At 42.7% G+C, this 9442-nt stretch overlaps 1 long non-coding RNA gene across 1 annotated transcript in view; it reads right to left on the reverse strand.

Annotated features, from left to right (window-relative positions):
* The window catches only part of LOC132343179 (uncharacterized), a 30105-nt gene extending 22083 nt beyond the window's left edge, over positions 1–8022 (reverse strand). Inside the window, exon 1 of the long non-coding RNA XR_009491885.1 lies at positions 3397–8022. This is a non-coding gene — a long non-coding RNA (uncharacterized lncRNA). The remainder of the gene's footprint in view (positions 1–3396) is intronic.
* Between the last annotated feature and the right edge of the window lie 1420 nt (positions 8023–9442).

Here is a 9442-nt window from a genome sequence, read left to right on the forward strand (position 1 = left end):
ATACAAAGCTTCTCTTACATAAGCATAGCATATTATCAACTTCAGTAAATTTAGCATTGACACAATTCTTTCTCCAATTGACCCAACAATGTCCTTTTTAGTACTTCCTCCCCCCACCAAACTGGGTGGGTGTATAAGCTGTCCTTTGTTCCTGGGTTCTCAGGAGCCGTGGCCCCAGGGGTGAGGTGAGGTCTAGGTAGAAGGGAATGGTTTCCTCCATTAGCACCCACTTAAGCCACATGTCAGTTACCAACGGACCTAGCTCCCAAGGACAAGGCAGGATGCAGGTCTACATAGGAGGTTGCTGCTGCTGCTGAGTCACTTCAGTCGTGTCCGACTCTGTGCGACCCCATAGACGGCAGCCCACCAGGCTCCCCCGTCCCTGGGATTCTCCAGGCAAGAACACTGGAGTAGGTTGCCATTTCCTTCTCCAATGCATGAAAGTGAAAAGTGAAAGTGAAAAGTGAAAGTGAAGTCACTCAGTCATGTCCGACCTCAGCGACCCCCTGGACTGCAGCCTTCCAGGCTCCTCCATCCATGGAATTTTCCAGGCAAGAGTACTGGAGTGGGGTGCCATTGCCTTCTCCCATAGGAGGTTGAGTACAGGTCAAAGAGCAGACTTGTGTAGATGTCAGTCAGGCTAACCTCCACATGGGCTAAGCTCATGGCCTATGTGTTAGAAGAACTCCTTGCTAATTTCCTTCTCAGTTTTACACAAGAAAAAACATTTGTGAGTCTTCTAAGGCTTATTCAGCAGGGTAAACAGTACCTGACTTTGGCTCTATATTCTCTCTGGGCCAAGGAGGCATTTTTGAGCCTATGTTAATACATCTATGTCAATGAAAATGACTTGTTCATGGAATCCAACGGCATCTCAAGGACTTTATCACTTGCTTAAAGGAGATTCCACTGAAGCTTTTTTTGGGGTGATGGTATGTTTCTCTTCATGTTCCCACAGTCTCTGGCCCAAGAGGGATGCATACGGTTTTCATCCTTTTTGAGGCTGTTTACTTCCTGGATTGGCTATTTCTAACTCTGAGACAGAACACACCTGGTGCTAAACCAACTATAAACACAAAAATCAGCCTGAGAGGGAGGCACTTACAGGGGAGTTTCTGACCAGAATACTTTTACTAGGGTTCTTTGGCAACACAAAACTTTGTTCTCCTTAATAATTGTCTTCGTGGGTCTTGGTAATTCCCATAATTCCACTCTGGTATTCATCTTTTTACCAGATAAAATTATACAGCCACTTTGGGTTTCCTATTTTGTGTGGGTTGCCAGAAATCCCAGAACTACGTTCAGTATTCAATTACAACAAATATATCAGCATAGATTTTTCTTATATTTATATCTCCATTTACCATATATGTGTTATGGTTTATGTTTCTTAAATATATATGTATGTATAAATAGTAAATGGAGAATATGTATGATATCTACACATAGCATTTACTATTTTTCTGTGGGTTTCTATGTACGACTATCTATTTACTATGGTTTTATTGTACGTATGTCTTTAACATTAAACATCCTAAAATCATTTTGGGAAGCAGACAGGCCATGACTCAGGAATATACAGTTCTTTACAGGACACTTGTTTCCTTCTGGCCACTTATTCTAGCCATTCCACATATAAAAGCAAGTCCAAGACATTTTCTCTTGAGCCTGTTAACTACCCTCTCTCTCTTCCCATTATAAATGGCCTTGCCACAGAAGGCAATCCAGTTTGGGGTAGGAGTTCTTAGTTAAAATAGAAACTTCTCTCATTGGATTACATCCTGAGTTCTTGTGTTTATCCAATTTCTTCGGGGAATTCAAGTCTGATGCCGACAAAAGCCAAAGGGAACGCTGGTGCACAGGGGCACTGCCTTCCCAAGCTGACTTTTGTAGGAGATAAAGCCTTGCCCTGGGGAGACCTGTGCTCCCCCAGCCATGGCAGAGGAAGTGGGGAGGGTCGGAGGACAGAGCCTCCTCTCAGGTGACCTCAGAAACAATGTGGACTCCTACTTGATTATCCACTCAGGCCTATAGAGTGGGACCAAGAACCAGGGACAGGCGGGTCTGTGAGGAACTTTCAAGGCACTTCTCCCCGTGACACCGGAAACATCCCAAAGCACAGAAGATGCTTTTTCTCACAGTTGATTCTAGAGCCAAGTCTATGCTGGCTTTCTACTAAACACATATTTCTAGGAGGAACCAGAGAGGCTATAGAATATATACATAGGTGAAGTCATTTTACCTTTTCTCCACCATAGAAAAATATTGAGTTAGCCAAAAAGTTAATTTGGGTTTTCCTCAATAATAAAATAACCGACACTTGTACAAACTATCCAAGAGCCAGGCACTGTTCCAAGAATGTGTGCGCACACACACATCATCATCATCATCATCAACATCGTCATCCATAAAATAGATATATTATCATTATTCCCATTTTACAAAGAAGGAAACTGAGGCTCAGAGAGGGACACAACTTGCTCAAGGTCATGCATCTAGTAAGATGGCAGAGGGGGCTCTTGTACTCCAGGAGTCTGGCTTCTGAGTTTATATTTCCTACCATCTACTCTACTCATCTAGTGGCCCCTGTCCCATATAAGCCATAGGGAGTAGACCCCCTGGGACCCAAATAGGGTATAATATTGGTCTCAAGGCCCTGAAAATTCCAGAGAAGATTTGTTTAGTCAGACTGTGGCAACTTATTTCTTATCCACTGGCCAGAGATAATATAAAGTGTGCCAACTTAGAGTCTATATCTCTTCTGAAGAATTTCAGAAATACAACTCTTCAACTTCTAGAAGAAAGAAAGAATTTAGCTCACTCACCCACCCATGTTCACCACATGCAATGCACTTTGCTGGGTTCTAGAGAGATGATGATTCAGCCTCAGTGGTCCCTACGCTGTGAGAAAGGTGGTCCCTGTTAGTCCCAGATGTGACATAATGGGGGAAAGATGGAAGGATGCATCACCAGGTGAGGGAAGGCCTGAGGTAGGGAGACCCTCCTGCCCTTCACCTGCTGTGTAACCTCACGTTAACCCTCTGGACCTCAGTTTCCATGGCTGCAAAGTGAAGGGGTGGTTCAGGAGACTACTTAAAGAGTGCTTCTAGCTCTAAAGTTTGATGCTAACGGTGGTAGCTGTTAATGCTATAAAACATTTACATCTTCTGTACCAGCCATTGAGACAGGCTCTGTCCATATATCTTATTTTTCAAACAGGCATGAAAGACAAAATGCAGCAAACAGTGAAGATGATTCTACTCAGGCTATTGCAATAGGAAGAACATTCATTAATGAGGAAGGTACAAATGAAAAGGAAGGACCCTGAGGTTTTATGGAGGCAGGAAGACAAGGGAGTCATCGCCAAGTCTTTTGGGAGTCAGATGAAAGAATTACCTTGGAATATTCCATGGAAGACAGACTGGTCTTTTGTAGTTACCCATTTGCAGAACAAACATGGTGAGGGTTTCCTTAGCTGTTGCTGTTTTCCAGAAATGTAGAGCTTATATACTGTCTCAGGGGCCACATACTTCTGTGATGCACAAATGTATAACCCCATGGTACCTAAAACCACAAAATAAACATGGAAAATCTTCCTAAAGTATCTATTTTTACTTAAAACTGTGGGGGCAGTATCAATATTTTATATAAAACAAACGCCTTAAAAAGGAATGAAAATACGTACAATTTTAAAGTTTAAATCTTAAAGAGATTTTATCCTTAAATAGGGCCCCTTCTCTCTCTCTCAGCCATCGGTGTATCTCTATGAAAAAGTTTGAGAAGCACTGGTCATTTATTCTCTGACTAAATTATCAACAACAGCTCTTAGGTCATACATATGTTTTTTTGTCAGTACTTTGTGGGGGTGATGATGTTATCTTTTATGTGATGTTTTGTTTCTTCATGTGCCTCTATAACTTTTCCCCTAACCTCGTAATTTTTTTAATGATGTTTTATTCTGTAATATTACAGAAATGTTGCAAGAATAGTACAGAGAGTTCCTGTATACTCTTTACCTATACACTCCTTTTCTGCTAATGTTACCATCTTACATAACCATGGTATTGGGTTGGCCAAAAGGTCCATTCGGGTTTTTCCATCTCAGCTTATGAAAAACCCAAATGAACTTTTCGGCCAACCCAATACACTGGTTAAAACTAATATAATTAACATTGGCCATTACTTAGGTAAACTACAGACTTGATTTAAATTCCACCAGTTTTTCCACTAATGTTTTTTCACTGTTCTGGTATCTAATTCCACATTGCACTTAACATAAATGCCTTTTGATTGACTGAAAAAATCTCATGAAGCCTACTAAGTGCCAGTGGGCTTCCCTGGTGGCTCAGATAGTAAAGAATGTACCTGCAATACAAAAGACCCGGGTTTGATTTTCCTGGGTTGGGAAAATCCCCTGGAAAAGGAAATGGCAACCCACTCCAGTATTCTTCCCTGGAGAATTCTATGGCCAGAGGAGCCTGGTGGGCCACAGTCCATGGCATCACAAAGAGTTGGACACAACTGAGCAACTAACACACACACAAGTGCCAGGCACCACCCTACGTCTTGGGAACCAATGAAACCAACCGTCCTGGGTTTATAGCATATAAAGGACACTCACCATGGGGAAAGCAGCCCCTTGTGGTTCTGTGTTACCCAGACCTGAGGAATCTTAACTATCAAAGACTGTGTGTGTGGATCTGAAACCATCTGCAAATAGGTGTGCCAGCTCTGGTACACACCCATGGGTCTTCACGTAGAAGGCCCCGGGTGCTGACAGCAGTGGGGTTCCCCCAGCTCCTGCTCCCCAACTCCAGGCAGCATTTCTGAGCCATAATGTGACCCCCATTGGTCTCTGCATTGGGCAGCCCCCTTGGAGCCCAGTACTGAAAAGTTAGCACCTTTGAAATCAGATAAAGAGCATCAAGCCACAGCTGTGTTTGTTTTATAAATTAAAGGGCGAATCATTAAAATAATTGTTTTCCTGAAAATAAAGAGATTAAACAAGTCTCCCTTCTCCCCTGCAGCCTCCCTCTTCTTTTCCCAATTTGTCTGCAAAGGACTCCAACTTCAGGTTAAAGAGCAAAGAATTATCTCTGTTTCAATCTTAGGGACTGGACTGGCTCCATAACAGTTATAATCTCTTATCTGAACCCGCCTGGAGGCAAGGGGCCCAGTAGAGCTGAATTCTTTTCAGCATTAACTGCCATTCAAATGGATTCAGAATAGTTGAGCTTTTCCTTTAACGATGGGAGCCCTCAAGGTGATTCTCAAACTTCCCTGTTTAGTATTGCTTTTCCCCTAATTTCTCTTCTGTAGGAGGTTTGGTACATGTTGGGGATTTAAGATTTTCATACAGAAAAGGAGAATGCGTGTAAAAAGGGCTTAGAAAATCATCTAACAAGTAAGTGCTCCATAAATGTTATTGTTACTATGTGGGCTTCCCAGGTGGCTAAGCAGCAAAGAATCCAACTGCCAATGCAGGAGGTGTGGCTTCAGTCCTGGGTTGGGACGATCCCCTAGAGAAGGAAATGGAAACCCACTCCAGTATTCTTGCCTGGGAAATCCCATGGACAAACGAGCCTGACGGGCTACAATCCATGCAATTGCAAAGAGTCAGACATGATTTAGCAACTGAACACACACGCATTGTGACTCTATTGAAAAAGATCTATGAGAGACATTTGTACCTAATTTGGAAGTCAGTGAGGAGCCTTCAGGGTTTTTCAGGAGAATGATACGGTTGGATCAGGTAGGTGGTCCTTAAGGAGCTTAAAAACTAGTAAGGTCTTGGGATTTCCCTGGTGCCTAAGACTCTGTGCTCTCAACGCAGGGGTCCTGGGTTCGATCTCTGGTTCAATTCAGTCGTGCAGTCGTGTCCGACTCTTTGTGACCCCATGGACTGCAACACGCCAGGCCTCCCTGTCCATCCCTGTCCATCACCAACTCCCGGAGTTTACTCATGTCCATAGAGTTGGTGATGCCATCCAACTATCTCATCCTCTATCGTCCCCTTCTCCTCCTGCCTTCAATCTTTCCCAGCATCAGGGTATTTTCAAATGAGTCTGTTCTTTGCATCAGGTGGAGTTTCAGCTTCAGCATCAGTCCTTCCAATGAATATTCAGGACTGATTTCCTTTAACTTTGACAGGTTGGATCTCCTTGCTGTCCAAGGAACTCTCAAGAGTCTTCTCCAACACCACAGTTTGAAAGTATTAATTCTTCAGCGTTCAGCTTTCTTTACAGTCCAACTCTCACATCCATACATGACTACTGGAAAAACCATAGCTTTGACTAGGCAGAACTTTGTTGGCAAAGTAATGTCTCTGCTTTTAAATATGCTTCCAGGTTGGTCATAACTTTTCTTCCAAGGAGCAAGCCTCTTTTAATTTCATGGCTGCAGTCACCATCTGCAATGATAGGGAGTCCAAAAAAATAAAGTCTGTCACTGTTTCCACTGTTGCCCCATCTATTTCCCATGAAGTGATGGGACCAGATGCCATGATCTTAGTTTTCTGAATGTTGAGTTTTAAGCCAACTTTTTCACTCTCCTCTTTCACTTTCATCAAGAGGCTCTTTAGTTCTTCACTTTCTGCCATAAGGGTGGTGTCATCTGCATATCTGAGGTTATTGATATTTCTCCTGGCAATCTTGATTCCAGCTTGTGCTTCATCCAGCCCAGCATTTCTCATGATGACTCTGCATATAAGTTAAATAAGCAGCGTGACAATGTACAGCCTTGACATACTCCTTTCCTGATTTGGAACCAGTCTGTTGTTCCATGTCCAGTTCTAACTGCTGCTTCTTGACCTGCATACAGATTTCTCAGGAGGCAGGCCAGGTGGTCTTGTACTCCCATATCTTTAAGAATTTTTCACAGTTTGTTGTGATAAACACAGTCAAAGGTTTTGACATAGTCAATAAAGCAGAAATAGATGTTTCCGTGGAACTCTCTTGCTTTTTCAATGATCCAAGGGATGTTGCTACTTGATCTCTGGTTCCTCTGCCTTTTCTAAATCCAGTTTGGACACCTGGAAGTTCATGGTTCACATACTGCTGAAGCCTGGCTTGGAGAATTTTGAGCATTACTTTGCTAACCTGTGAGTTGCATGCAATTGTGCAGTGGTTTGAGCATTCTTTGGCATTGCCTTTCTTTGGGATTGGAATGAAAACTGACCTTTTCCAATTCTGTGGCCACTGCTGAGTTTTCCAAATTTGTTGGCATATTGAGTGCAACATTTTCACAGCATCATTTTTTAGGATTTGAAAGAGCTCAATTGGAATTCCATCACCTCCACTTTGTTTGTAGTGATACTTCCTAAGGCCCACTTGACTTTGCATTCCAGGATATCTGGCCCTAGGTGAGAGATCACACCATCATGATTATCTGGGTCGTGAAGATCTTTTTTGTATAGTTCTTCTGTGTATTCTTACTACCTCTTCTTAATATCTTCTGCTTCTGTTAGGTCCATACCATGTCTGTCCTTTATTGTGCCCATCTTTGCGTGAAAATTTCCCTTGGTATCTCTCATTTTCTTGAAGAGATCTCTAGTCTTTCCCATTCTATTGTTTTCCTCTATTTCATTGCATTGATCACTGAGGAAGACTTTCTTATCTCTGGTAGGGAACTGTTAAAAAATCCTGCATGCTGCAACTAAGACCTGGCGAATGCAAATAAATAAAGATTAAAGAAAAAAAAAATAGTAAGATCTAAATCATGCATACATAACAAGACATAAAGCAGGGAATCTAGTAAATATCTAATAATTATGCATTCATTTCACCTGCGTGATGTCATTTTAGCCTCATATCAAGCCTATTCAATAGCCGTTATTTTATCCCCAATTTACAGATGGAGTAATGGATGTTATGAAACTAGAAAAAGTAGAGCTCTGAGCCCAGGTGGTCTCCACATTTTCCTTTCTCCCAGAGAGGTGTGGTGGGAGTCCTCCGTCCCCATCCACTCTCCACCCAGCTCCCTCACAGCAGCATCTGTTGGTGTCTCTCTTCCCTCCAGACTGGAAGCTATTTAAAAGTAGAGTCTATGTAGTCCCATTTCACCTCGAGGGGCTAGCACAGAGTCCACCTCATGTGGATATTCAATAAAAAACAGTTTAAATAAACAGGCAAAGGGATGCGAATCTCGGGCATCTCTGCCTAAGAACTCCTTGTGTGCTTGTTGTGTTGATTCATCTCATGCTCCTGTTCTCACTTCTAGGACAACAGACTCTGTGGCCTATTTTACCAAAACGTCATGGACAATTAGCAATAGGAGCTCTAAAATGCTCAGAGAATGCAAAAACACAGCCAGGGTAACTAACTGTGGTCAGTGCCTCGACCTCTGTCATGAAAGAAGATCCTTAATTTTTTTTAAACAGGAAAATAAAGAGCCTTCCCCTTCAAGGAAGCATGGAGGTTCTACCCCATGAGCAAAGGCTGATGTGGCCTGGGAGATGAAGTCTGAGAGTCAACTTTAAGCCTGGAGGTCAGTCTACAAAGAAAATGTGCTCTGAGGGTCATTTTTGTGCCCAGGTGAGACTTAGAGAATTGGGGTAGACCTCAACCACAGCCGCTCTTCCCCAAAACAAGACGTCACACTTAACATTGAAAAAAAAAAAAAAAAAAGAATAAACAACCACAAACCTGGTAGGGTAGGCAGTGAATAGAAGAAAATGAACTCTCCCAGGCAACATTAACAAAATGGACTCTTCCAGTCAACATTAGAAATTCTTATGGGACGATCCAAGACTGAGCTCAATTTCTGGAGCCCCCTCCAGGCCTCCGAATGACCCACCAAAACATCCCTAGGGAGAAATCACAGGAGCAAAATGACAGACTGACAGAAGAAGGCCACTTTGCATGGCTAAATAGCAACAAAGCCCTCCATTTTAAAGGTACAGCACTCAAGACTTCCCTGGTGGTCCGGTGCTTAAGGCTCCCCACTGCCAACCCAGGGGGCAGGGTTAGATCCCTGGTCAGGGAACTAGGATCCCACATGCCCTGTGGTGCCACCAAGAGATACAAATAAGTAAGGAAATTTGGAAAAAGGAATATAAACTTGACATTATAGATTATATGATTGTACACCTGAGATAAGCAAGAGAAATAAATGGGAAAGCAAGAAGCATGGAAACAGTATGGGAACAACAACAAAAACCACTTCTGAAGGACAAAAGACGGCATCAGCAAATGGAAAGGCATAGTATGTAGGACAGGAAGACTAAATATCAAAAATGTAAATTCTTCAAATTCCCTCTGTAGTATGAGTCCAATAAAAATACCAAGAGGACTTTAAAAAAATACAGTACTCAACGTGCTCAAAGTGAAAAACCAAGCAACCCCTAGAAAAGGCACAAAAAGCAGTCTGAGCCAGACCAGACTTCCTGGGGAGGAGGCAGCCCGAGGTACCAGCAGCTGGGTGGGAGCCTGATGTCCCACTTCCT

Source organism: Bos taurus, chromosome 2 (genome assembly GCF_002263795.3).
Source record: "Bos taurus isolate L1 Dominette 01449 registration number 42190680 breed Hereford chromosome 2, ARS-UCD2.0, whole genome shotgun sequence".
In the NCBI taxonomy this organism is placed as follows: Eukaryota; Metazoa; Chordata; class Mammalia; order Artiodactyla; family Bovidae; genus Bos; species Bos taurus.